General features: G+C 41.9%; 1 long non-coding RNA gene across 1 annotated transcript; it reads left to right on the top strand.

Annotated features, from left to right (window-relative positions):
- The first annotated feature begins 4,301 nt into the window (after window positions 1-4,301).
- On the top strand, window positions 4,302-12,071 carry LOC130680106 (uncharacterized). The gene is made up of 2 exons (XR_008993137.1): window positions 4,302-4,406; window positions 10,778-12,071. It is a non-coding gene; the product is annotated as an uncharacterized LOC130680106 (long non-coding RNA).
- The last annotated feature ends 1,340 nt before the right edge of the window (window positions 12,072-13,411 follow it).

Raw genomic sequence — 13,411 nt, 5'->3', positions numbered from 1 at the left:
TCATTCACTGGTACTTTTAAATAATACTTGAACATCCAATAGCATTACTTGAATTGTCAAGAGTTATTTTTTTTCATCTATTTAATTTAACTTCTGTTATAGTAAGTCCTATTCTTTACCTTACAGGTGTTTGTAAACTTTTTTAATAGGAAATCTTTTTAGGAAATATCTTTGAAGTGTTTACATTTATAAAACCAATAATTTAATTGTTTTAGCACTTTTAAACATTTTTATTTACTTTTATTTTTTAGAGGTGTGTGGTTGTGAGAAACAATGAGGATTGTTTAATTAGTGCTATTTTTAAACAACATTGGAAGAGAAAATAATTGTGGAAATTAACCTGATTTCCTTTATATATCTGCATGGAGGCATTATATCTTGAGAAATTTCCTTATTGTTTTAGATGGCAAGTAAGTTTTTGTGAATGTATGCATTAAAGCAGTTTAGTCAATTCAACATTACATGAGATTCAATTAAACATAAAGGTCTCAGAATAATATCTTATTGAGTAATGATGATTTATAAAAACTATATAACGTTTGATGATTCATTTGAACTTTCAGTATTAGTGATACAGTTCTTCTATAAGAAGACCTGGTCCATAGAGTCAAGGATCACAGGGAAGCGGTATTACGGAAAGAGGGGGACATTTTTTATTTGGCTCTCATAATATAAACCTTACTTTAATTTCATGTATCTAAAAGTATGATTGTATATGAGTCTTACATTTAAGCTAGGCAGTGTCCCCCTACCTTAAAGGAGAGTCTGTATATAAGCAAGACCATAATAGAAAACACGTCGTGCCCATGAGCACCAGAAAACATTTTCCTGACATCTCCTCCTACGGCACAGATGCCATCATTTTCAAGCAGTTCTTTGGTTTTGTTTGTGTCATCATTAGCTTTGATTTTACTCCTTAAAGCTTATAACCCTTTGCATATCAGCTATTAGTAAAGCAACATTTTCTTCCCTTTAAAAGAAAGTGTATATTGAATTGCATTTAGGTTTATACATATTTACAAAATTTGCACAGTGATTTCCTATAGCCCATAAATCATGTAGTAGAGCTCTAATTGCTGTTTCCTCTCTGGTATTAGTACTGGGAGGTTTTTATTATTATTATTATTATTATTATTATTATTATTATTAAATATACAAATAGATTTTACTTTTAATTTGCATTTCCTTAAGTGCTAATGTTGTGGAGTAGCTTTTTATATGATTAATCACCATCAATATACCTTTGTTGGCAAAGTATCTATCTAACTTTTTAATTGGGTTCCTTGTTTTTCCATTATTGAGTTTTGAGAGTTCTTTAGATAGTTTAAATACAAGTCCTGTGTTGGAAGTGTGGTTTGCAAATACAGTTTGCAAATAAGTGTGGTTTGCAAGTAAGTGTGGTTTTCCTGGTCTGTGGCTTTTTATCCATTCTCTCAATGAGCTTTTACAAACAAACATTTTCGATTTTGGTAAATAACAATTAATATATATTTTAAAGTTATATGGTCTGTGCTTGTGGGGTCTGTTAACCAAGTTCAAACTTTTTTCCTGCAGATCATTTAGGAGTTTTATAGTTTTATGGTTTGTATTAATTTTCCCTTTAAACTGTATCATCCCCTTAATGGCCATCTGAACCTTGGGTATATAAATTAAATGTTTTCTGTGTAATTAAGCATAGGAAATAAATTAAGGGGAAGATATTTGTAAATGCTGAGTAAATCTGAATCTGAAAAATACTTAAACATGATTTTAGTTGTTGGGTCCTTTTTATTAGCAGAAGAAACAATAGTATTTAAACCAGGTTGTAGATCCTGTGGTGTTGTTATATCATCTAAATAACTAATTTTTAGTATAAACGTTGGGTGGCTCACTGTGTTCACTGTGCTGTTTAACTACTCATGAGAGACAGATCAAAGCCTTAGTTTCTAGAACTGTACATAAATGATTCTATCCTGTGAAGTTAAATGAAAATAGAGAATTTCCAAAATGTCTGACAGTAATTCAATCAAAAACACATAACAAAACCTTAAACCCAGTCTTTAAATCGAATGAATCCTCTTGCTCACTGCAAAAGTGAGAGAGACAAGGGGCTCCCCTCCCTCTTTCTTGGAAGAAACCCAGGCACTGAAGAGAAAATTCACATGGCATACACTTTATCATAGTTTCAATATCTAATTTTTTCTGTATTTTTTTGGCAGGGAACAATTATAAAAAAATAATAGTTTTCAGACAGTTTCAAAAGCTCTCATTAATTAATTTAGTCTTGCCCATTAAGAACTGAGCTGAAGTTGCTGCAACTGGTGCCCACATCTCTGCACAGCAGATGGATTGAAAGATGATCTCTCTGCTGTGAGAGAAAAATGCCCCTTGCGCAGCACAGCTGATAATCCTCTTCATTCCTTTTCAACTACTAGTATCACTGGAACATTGTATAGGGCACTGAAAAAGCTCTTCCTCATTCCTTTTATTATCATCATTACTGTTTTCATTTTCTTCTTTGAAATTGCAGGGGTACTTTATAAAAGGCTCATCTTCCTCAACTGAAATGCCGGATTCAAAGAAGACCTTTCATAAGATCATGAACAAATATCTGGAGAAGAATCGCAGCACTTAAACCGCGCTTCCCCAGGCCTGCTCTGCATGTGCTGATGAGCGCCAGGACAGAAAGGCGGAGACGGGGGCCTCTGAGATGGGACATTCCCCTCCTTCCTTGGTGAAGGAGGAAATCAGGCCCCCTGGCGAAGCGCATTTTCGGAAGGCAGTCCACTAGGTCTGTGCACAGGTATCTGAAATCACTATTTGGTTTTGTCTAATCCCGAAATACAAATATTTAAAAATCATCTTTTATGATTCCCAATAGATTAGAAATCATTGGCATGATTTGTCATAAGTGGGGCCCAGAAGGTGAAAATATACTAAAAATGCAGCAGGGTGTCAGCAGAGGCTGGACACTTTAATGAGACTGTTGAAGCTCGACAATTGCTAACTGATCACTAGTAAGCAGTTTCAGATTTCTTGCTCATGGATTGGCATTTTACTTTGAGGAAGATGCCTCTTTGTCCTGGGGACATGGAACCGAGTGGTCCTTTCTAACCGCGAAGATTGAAGGGTGTGTTAAACTTGTCAGGGATGTGGGGTTTATGAGCCATCCGTGCGTGTGGTAAACGGACTCCCAAGCCAGCGTCTCCATTTTCTTTCACACGTTTACCCGAGGGGGTGGAGCGACTGTGACACTGAGGACTTCTCTCTGTGCCTGAGAGTTCCTAGGTCATGGCCAAGGGCCAGCGGCTCCAGCAGAGACCACATAACAGGGAAGGGCAACCAGAGAGTCCAGAGGAAAGACGCCGTGCAGGAAAGAAGAGGCCGACCTGTGGTGTTTTCTTAGCAGGCTGGAGACAGGGAAACTGGTTCTTCATCCTTTCGTGCCTGGGTGCTGCTGGGTGGCTGACTCGTTCGGCCTCTCTGTGCTGTTTGGCATTTCTTGCAGAAAATGCTGTGTGCAAGTGGTCTCTAAGTGCCATGCGCAGCGCCCAAACATGAGAAATGGGCCGCCACACGGTTGTGCTGTGGGAGTCTACTAGCTGAGTGTGAACTTGAGAGGAGAAGGCTGCGCCCTGACTGGGTGAGCTGGCGGCACCTGCAGGGGCGCTCAGGTCAAGGTCAGGATGGATCGTGACTGAGCACGCTGGCAGCGGACCAGGCCCTGCCTGAGGAAGGTGCCGGACTTGAGCGTGGCTCTGCTGACACCGGGCGCACAGCCAGGGTCACGGGTGTGGGGCAAGGGGTTGCGCAGGAAGCCCTGGGGCCTGCTGAACTCAGCCGTCTGGGAGCCCACGCTAGTTCCAGCTTCAGTCACCAACGGCTTGTGCTCAAAAATGAATTCATGAGCAAGCGTAAGTCATCTTTGGGATTTATGGGTGGAGTCTGGGAAAAAAACTGGACTTCCAGATCACTTACAAGATGTGACCTATTGTCATATACTTTAGATCTTAAGGGAAAAGTGATTTTATTATTTCTTCCCCTGGGGCAGATGAAGCCTGGGTTGTGTATTATGCAATACAATGAAACTTCCACGTAACAGGTTTTCTTTGCTTTACTGCAGGTGAAGGACAGCACGAGCACGTGCCGTGCCAGAATGCGGGAAGAGCACTTTGCTTTGGCACAGAAAGCTGTGGAAATTGAACATTTGGAACAGGTGGGAACCAATCTGTTATTGAGCCCCTGTCTCATGCCAGCTGCTCTGTGTGCTTGGGATACGTGAGTGCCCAAGAGAGCTGGCTCCCGGGGTGTGGAGACCGCACTGCTGTTCAAGAACGCTGACGGCCCTTCCCTCTGGGCAGATCACACTTCTCATTTCCCGTCCTCACTAGGATGGCATTTAGCCGAGACAAGCAGGAGATGCTAAGGTACGAATGAATAACAAAAGGCGATGAGGGTACTGGGGCTCAGGACAGGCAGGGGGCAAGAGGGGGATTGGATTTCAGTGAGGGGCAGTCATGGGAGGTCCCAGGAGGTCACATCTGAGTGATGCTGTATTTCTTCTAGGACTTATATGGAACTTGTTATGCCCATTCCCACCCCAAATTTTGGCTTACAGCACTGCATTTTAATATACCAAGCGGTCCATTTTTTCCCTACTATTTTGCTATTCTTTCTGTCCAAATCAAATACACGTTGGGCATCTACCAAGTGCACCACATGTATCAGGCCCTGGGGATGATGGACGAGGCAGACAAGAATCCTGTGGCCCCAGCTTAGGGCCAAAAGCTGGCACAGCTGCCCTCACGTGGACTCCCCCATGGGCTGGCTGGGTCCTGTTACTGCCTCCAGGACCTTGGCAGCTGCCAGCAGCCTGTGTCCCCATCACCATCTGGTTCTCAAGAATTAATTTTTAACTGGATAAAACAACCCCATGGTGACTAGATCACATTGCCCTGGCCTCACTCTAGTGAGTGTGGGTGTGGGGCCTGCCCTGTGTATCTGTCCTTTCTCCATCAGCAAAATATTGAAAAGTAAGCCTTTGACACCTTTTCTGCGATTATTTACTAGTCACTTTCTTATTCACAGTTTCCTCAGCCTACCAAAGCCGGTTGGAAAAGATGCCGCTAAGGTGTCACGTTGTTCCAGAACTAAACTTCCTTTTACTCCCAGAAGGTATTCTGCTTGGCAGCAGAAGCATGATCCAGGGTCAGGGCCTTCCCTGGGCATTTCGTGAGTTCAGGGACTGAGGCAAACATTTTCCTGTCTCCCAGGCATGCCGGGACCCTGGGCATCCCATGGCTCTTCTGGACTGTCTGCTAACCACGGGTTACAGACACAGCCTTCCTCAGGAGCAAGACAGGTGAGATGAGTGTGAGAAAGCAGGGGTACATGGCGATGGGGCGCGGACAGGCCAGTGTGAACTGGACACTGCAAAGCCAGTGGGCAAAAATCCCAGGTTTCCAGAACCCTGCTGCTTAAACAGGAAAACTCCTTCAGACCAGAGCCTGTGGCCCCCTCAGCACCTTGTTCTCAAGCCAGGCGTGCTGGCCCATGGACACAACACAGCCGTCGCTACTGCACATCTGGCCATGGGTTCAGAGGCCTGATGAAGGGGCCTGGAATTCCTGAACCACTGCGGTTCCCTGCACCTTCATCCCCTCCCACAGGCTAAGCCTGGGCAGGGCCACAGGAGCTGGACCCATTCCCCAGGGTTCTGGTATCTACACATTCTCACTCCCCTTGGGATCCCCTGCAGTCCCAGGGACCCCGTGCCCTTTGTCTCATGTCTGAGTTTGGGAAGGCAGTTGGGGTGCACAAGGTGGCCACCTCACCCTGATCTAGAGACATAAGTCCTAAAACTTGCAGGCCTTGAGGGCCAACCATTGCCTGTGTGATACTAGACGGCTTTAGGAGGCATTCAGACTCAAAGCATTAAATAGCAACCCATACGTGAGAAAAAGTCCTTCTCTTCTAATTCTCCAAGTTCCCTGATTACATCAAAGAGGAAATGCCCAGCTAGTGGGCTTACACTTACAGAATCCCCCCGGTGCACACGCTACCCAGTGTGGAGGCACCTGCTCTGGCTTTCACAGGGAATAGAATTTAGATAGAATTCCATAATTCTGTTTTGTTTTTACTTGGTGTATTTTATGAATAATTTCTGCTTATAAATGCAAGATGTGCCTTCCTTTTCAGTTTGTATTGTAAAGAGTGCTTTTGAAATGATTTTCCATGAACTAAATACATTCATTTAGAACAAAATGCATGAATAAGAATCCAGGTTGCCTGTAGAGATGGTAAAAAAAAATCACATGCATGGCAAGGAAACGAGTAGCGTTTGGGACAGACTGCCCTTACCACCTGTCTTGGGGAGGACAAGGAAATTCAGGAGACCATCTTATTAATATTTCAAAATATCTGCCCACAAGAATGAAAGCAAATATTCTTTCTTTGAGAGGAAAATACTTTAAGCTATGTGTTAAGCCTTTTGAAACATCCATTCTTACCATACAAAAACACTTCCACTTCTCTTTGGCCAGCTCCTGTACAGAAGGAGCTCAGGGGTTGTTCCAAAGCCCCACCGTTCACGGCAAACACCTCGTCAGCCAGTCCCACCCAACTCCTGCCCCAGGCCTCCATTGCCGTGAAGAGGGCGTGGGCCAGCAGTGGGTGCCCCTCCTTGCACTGCCCACCCTGAGGGGTCTGCCTCTGCCCCCTGCCCCCATGACCTGCATAGGTGATCCTCCCTCCGGGTCCCGTGTTCGAGCCCACCGTTTTAGAGCTACACCCTTTCTGTGCTTAACTTGCTGTAGCTGGTGAGTGCACCATCTCCTAATTTGGGGCTGAGTGAAGGCTTGCATTTCCCCCCCTGTGCCCCACCCTCTTCCTCTTCTGGCTCCGCTTACTTTCCCTTCCTTCCTGTCTGTGTGGCGCCCCACGTCCTGCCCCTTGCTTTCTGGCCTTTCTTCTCAGTCTCCTTTATGAATCCCTTCAGCTGTCCCTGAAATACTTCCATTCACCAAGGTTTTTATGGTCTTCCTTTCTGTATTACCTCCTCCTTGACTGAGATAGTAATTGCCTTTTACGGTAATTAATTTTAAATCAATATCTACCGCCCAACCTCTGACTTTCAGATCACACATCCAAATGCCTGCTGGGCACACTCACTTAAATATCCTTGGAAGCATGTCAAACTCAATATATTTAAAACAGCTCTCTTAATTATTTCCCCTTTTCCAGTCTCTCCTAACCTATTCCTGTTAACTGTATAGCATTGATGTCCTGAGTATCCACAGAAACATACCTGAAGATGATCAATTTCCTTTGCACTGACTCTACACCTTTATGCTCAGTCAGATATAATATTCTGGAATGATTTTATTTCTCCAATTTATTCCCTTTCTTGGTCCCTATTGTCTGTGTCAGACTCCCTAGTTCAGTCTCAGGTAGTCTTTCTCTTAATTATATTAATAATGTCCTAATCAGTGTTCTTTTCTTCTTTCCTTCTTCATTTATACTCTCCAAATACAGCCAAATAAGAATATGATTGTGCATGTGATTGGTATTTGCTGTGAGCACCAGAAACTTGCAGGATAAAGTCTAAGTCCCACGCATTGCGTGTAAGAGCCGTGACTTACCTCTGACTGCCGTTCCAGCCCCTGCTCACCTAGCAGCCCCACCAACACCAGACTGCTTGCAGATCCCTGCATCCATCCCTGCCCGGGTCCTGCGCTCCTGCCCCCACGCCCACCATCGCCATCTCCCTCATGCGCCTGATAACCCTTCCTTAGTCTTCAGGGATGAACTTGGCTCATTCTTCCCCCACAAAGCCTTTCCTCACTTACCACCACAGCCCCCACAGGGAACTCCCCACCTGGGAGGTGCTCTTGGACCTTGGACCTAGTCTAATCAGAGTGCTCCCGTCAGTGCTGAAGTGATCTGTTCACCCTCCTGCTCCCCCAGAAGGCTGTGTGCTCCTTAGGGACGATACCCACTCCTGCTGAGTCCTCAGCGTGGAACCGTGTTCAGGACAGGGTCCTGTACAGTCGGGGTCCCTGTGCAGCGAAGGCATTAAGAGTAGCGGGTTCTTTAAAGGCTTTCATTCACATGGTCCACTTGACAACAATGGGTTATTGCTATGAAATTAGGAATCCTAAGAAATATTTCTATCCAATCTGCAAAAAGAAAGATACACATGCAGAAAGAGGAACCGATGTGAAAATATACAAAAATAACTACGTAAACTTTATTTACACTCACACTGGAAAACAAGAGCACATGTAAGACTGATTTACAATTACACATCAGTGGTTTCTGTATACAGAATAGACATTAAAAATGAAAGGTTGTGATTCATCTAAAAATAGATACAACATTCAAAACAAATATTCAGTATTCAAGATAAAGTTCTAAAGGGTGCCACTAGACAAAACAAACCAAAACAGATGACAAAACAGGGTGGGAAGAATTGACTTTCCATACCCGATTCTTCTATAAGCTGAGGATTCATTCACTGAAAATACCAGAATATGTTTGGAAAAGGTTCCTTCTCTGCTGTTAGCTTTCTGACAGGAAAATTTTCCTAAATTACTTGAATCTATTTTGACTTAAATAAAGTGGGGATTAAAATTATCTCCCTCACAGAGAAGTCTTGAGGGATACATAAGAATATATGTCATGTATTTGCAGAAAGCTTCACCCAAAATTAGTCCTTACTGCAGTTTAAAGATGGAATAACAGAGTGAAAAGAAAAATCAGAAATTCCATACCATTTAAATTTACTCTGGCGTCAGATCTTTGCCTTTAGTACAGAGGGTAGCCAACTGTTTCTGCAAAGAGCCAGATAGAAACGTTTTTTACTTTGGAAGCCATATGGGCCAGTGTCGCAATCAGTCTATTCAGCCAGTTAGGGCCAGAGCAGCCAATATGTATGTATGAACAGACATGGTTGTGTTCCCATACAGTTCTTTTTACAAACACAGGCCAGGATTGGACCCCAGGCCATATTTTTTGTAAATTCCTGATGTAGTCGATTAGAAGGTATGAGTATGAATCAGACTTCTGGCAAAAAATTTTTACATTCCTTTTACTTTTGGCTTAATACAACCTAGCATCCTATTTGCAATTTTGTTTTAATTGGTTACTCTCTGTACTTTGGAAATAAAGTTACATGCTCTTTTAGTATATTTCTAGGGAAAATTGTTTAAGAGAGTCCTGTAAAGATCAGCTGTCTTTTGTTCCCAAGGAAATCACTACTTAAATACATTCCAAATGAATGAAAATAAAAGTTACATATGTTAGGAAAATAGAATTCTGGTGCTGACTGATAATCACTGTTTTCCTCTAGGAAACTAATGGCTAGAAGAAAAGGAAAGATAAGCAAATTCCAATAATTTCATGGCATGGAAAGGCAAATACATCATTTTGATCAGTCATTTTGAAATTTAATTGGAAACATCCACTAAGCCTCCCACTTGTTAATTTAGTTGTACATCACCTACCCCAAAAAAATACTGACTACTCTGTTTTTATTTGTTTTTCTGCTTATTTTGCCACCAGAGAGAAAAAAAACAAAAAATACCAGTTCAAAAATATTTAATCTTTACATGAGCTACGTGCTCTCTTACTTGTATGAATCATTTTCCATTGATTGTCTTTTTTCATTCAGAGAAAACCTTGCTTGCTTACCTGCTCGAGTCTGGAATGGAGTCCCGTGCTTCTGAAACTATTTGACATGCCCGCAGTGGGATGAGACCTGCCGTCCTTCCGGATCCAGAAGCAGCCTGTAGGGGCTCTTCTAAGTGAGAAAGCTTTTAATAACTCCTCTTAGGCCAATTCCCACTCATCTCCTCATACAGCTTCCAACCCCTACTCCGTTTGTCCAGTAAGACACCACCCACAACATTTTTTCTACCATCTAAAATGTTTAGAGGCTTTGTGCATATTGCTCACCACGAGGACCCTCCAATCGGAATCGGCATTGTGATTCCCCTGAAATCTGTCATGCTAAGAATTTCTTTCTTCTCAGAGTGCAAGTCTCAGGCTGACACGTGGTGGGGTCACATCCAACATACATGCTGCTCCTTGGAGGCTGGACATTAAGGGCATCTACTTCTTCCTGGTTCTAGGGCTTTTTGTTAACCTCTGAACAATGACCCTATTCCTATTGTATGGGCTGCAGCATCTTTTTCCTTGAAATTTTAAGACTTGAAGCAAAGGTGAATTTGTTAAAGAAATCCACATGAGACCAGAAAGTCAGAGAATTTCCATGTCACTCACATGACTAAATGTACAAATATTTGATGTTTATCTGAGAGATGGAACACACTTGGATAGACAATCTTCAGGATGTTCCTCTGATAAAGTCACCAAACTATTTCTAATGGTAAGTTTGGTTTTTAAAGAATCTGAAGGTGTTTGCCCTCTTTGCACCTGTGTTTTAGGCAAGGGAAAGGGGCAAAAAAGACTTTCGTTCCCACAAATACACTCTATACAGAGAATTTCCCATTAATCTTAATATTTTCATTTTGATCCCCTTTCAAGGGTAGTTATTTTTCAAATCATGGAGTTAGTCACTTAATTTTTACAAATTAAGATAGGAAATCAATTTGGAATATAGTTTCACAAGGGTATGTTACATTTTTCCTTCACTTTTTCATATTTCTTCTTCAATTTGTGATTTTCATCAATGACTTCCCTTTCACTGACTTCTTGAATCAAATTAACAAGTAATATTTTAAATATTTGTCTGACTCTAATACTTCCAAATGATCTTCATGTCATTTTTTTTTTCTAGGTCAAGCAAGATACAAATATTGAATGTGACCCAGAATAGCTCTCATGACAGCCATTGTTCCTATTAACTTGTCAACAAGGCCTTTATGAAGATCGAAAACTTGAAATCACATGCAAACTTCAGTGCTATATTGCCCAACTAACTGGCCACATGCTGTTTAGGGTAACATATAAAATGACTTTACAAGCCTGTAGGACATTAAACTCTTGGAAATCCTAGGGACAGAATAAGAAGATGCAAGGAGTCAATATTTTAATGTCTCTTAGGCAATGAGCAAAATTACATTTGCTGATGAAGGCACAAATAGGTAAGGTTGCTTGTGTGGGTAAAATGCTTACTTTCAGGGGAGAAGAGAATTTCAGAAACCTCCCCATTTCTTTTTCTTATTGCTGTGAGCTTAACATATGGAGAACATTTCTCTAGATGTGAGAGATTGTGCACATTTTTACACAGGAGCAGCAAGTGTGACTCATTTTTATTGTAGAATTATTAGAGCGAGATGTGGGAACTTGGGTTGAGTTTTAAGAAATATATGTGTTAATTTTAAGTCAAAGCCTTAGGCTAAAAATCAAATCCCAGAAATGAGCAGAATATTCGAATCCACAGTCAATGTTGCAAACTATAAGCATTTTAACATCAAATTGGGAACATACATAATGACCAAAGGCTATGATAAATCATTATTTTAAATGAAAAGCTTATATCTTCATACATTTGAAAAAATAGCCACGCATTCATCTGGAAAACGTGCAGTTTATACGATGTGTGCCTAACACAGTGCTCAGTGAATGGTAAGCCCTTAAAGAGTATTTGTGGACAGAATGGACTGTTTTTTGTGGACTTATATCAGCAGTCCCCTCATCCTCAAATGAAATCTTACCTAACAATTTCCTCCCCCAGGCTCAGAATCTGGTTTCATCATTTGCAGAGTGACATCAAGGAGCAAAGTGAAGAGCATCTCAGAAAAGCTCGAGGACCAAAACATTCCAAAGCACAGAGCTGCAGACCTTTGGCGCTCGCTTCCCAGAAGGTGCCATACTGTAGGCAAGGCTGCGTTGCTCTGCCGGTGTTAATTTTGCAGATCTCTAGTCTTTTATATTATAGCTGATCAAATATAAATACATGTCTAGAACTAGATTGCTTGGAACTTGCTCAAGATTGACCTGTGACCTTCATTTATGAAGAATGGATATGCTTGATTGCTCCATACTGACACTGGGCATGTTCAATTAATGCTTACATTATAAAGAATGTGCAAACAACACAAACGGAAATTAAATCCTTTTCGCTATCTGTCTGCGCCTGAGCATTCATAAATTGAAATAAGTGTGAAAGAGCTGTCCTCAATCAATTTCAGCTCCAGTCCTGACCTGATTATGCTATGTGTATCAATGTACATTCCCTTAATTAAATGTGGTTCAGTGAGCATTAATGATATTAGAAAAAGAGGGAACTCAGATGACTACTATCGTGTCATTGGAGAAAACAATAGGGAGATGATGAAAAAGAACATTGGCAGAAGAAAAAGCGGTTGTGTGCATTATCATAATTATCTCCTGTGCTGAGTGATTTCAAAGTGAGAGGCTAAGAGTGTCACTAGTTTTCCCTCAGCCCTCTCCTGCAGGGTCTAAGGATTGCAGAAGGCAGAGCCACTACATCATTTGGAGAAAGCTAGTCCTGTTTTTGATGTGCTTGCAATTCATTCATTGCTTATTTTGACACTGGTACAAACATTTCCAAGCCTTTTTCTGACACCCTATTTAAGTAATACAAGCAAGTTATGTTATAAGACTCAGCTTAATGCCTAAAACATAAAAAAAAATGTTCTCTCGCTGGGCTGTTAAGCAGCTTCCATATTCATCTCTCCTTTCTGATGGCTGTCTCCTTTCCTTCTTCCCTTCTTCTTTGTCCTCTGCAGAGCTGGGAGGATGTCTCCCACGGAAGACACAGCTGTAGATGAGGCTGCAGCCCTCCAGGAATCCGGGGTTTCCTGGGTGACTTTGCCAGTGCAGGACCACTCCAGAGATGGTGGTCCTGCACTGTGTGCTGCTTTTATCCTGTGATGTGCTGAGAATGATGCTAATTAAAGGCTCCCACAGGGATAGTTTCTACTCATACTACTCTGGAGCCTAGAAGATCAAGATCTGACAGCCTAGAAGAGTCACAGACTGGCTCAGGAGGAGTCAGTGTGTCAGAAGTAGGATACAACTTCTTGGGTTGGGTTACAGTCACTCCACAAAAGATACTACTGTCGCATCGACTGATGTAGCTGCTTGTGGATTACGTTGCCTTTGATAACTATATGCAATAAAGAGCTACTACGTATCAGAAGGTAGGTCTCTAAGAGCAGGTAACACTAACAGAGGACAATGACTTGATTACATGCTAAATAAAGTATTGGTATCAGAAAATGAGACAAGCTGTCTGTGACTATAAGAAAATGACAGACACATGATTTTCCTAGCCTCAGGGGGGTTGAGTTCTGAGTAGAGAATTAGATCTTAATGAAGCCTTAAATTGGCATCAGGGATCTGCCGGCTTTGGCTGGTCTTGAGTGTGTCCTGACCAACAAGATACTTGGCAGGCAGAGCAAAGTACCTGATCCCTCACCATAGGGACCTTTTAAGAAGAAAG

The sequence above is a fragment of the Manis pentadactyla genome, chromosome 12 (assembly GCF_030020395.1).
Source record: "Manis pentadactyla isolate mManPen7 chromosome 12, mManPen7.hap1, whole genome shotgun sequence".
NCBI lineage: Eukaryota > Metazoa > Chordata > Mammalia > Pholidota > Manidae > Manis > Manis pentadactyla.
This window is presented reverse-complemented; position numbering and strand designations above follow the sequence as displayed.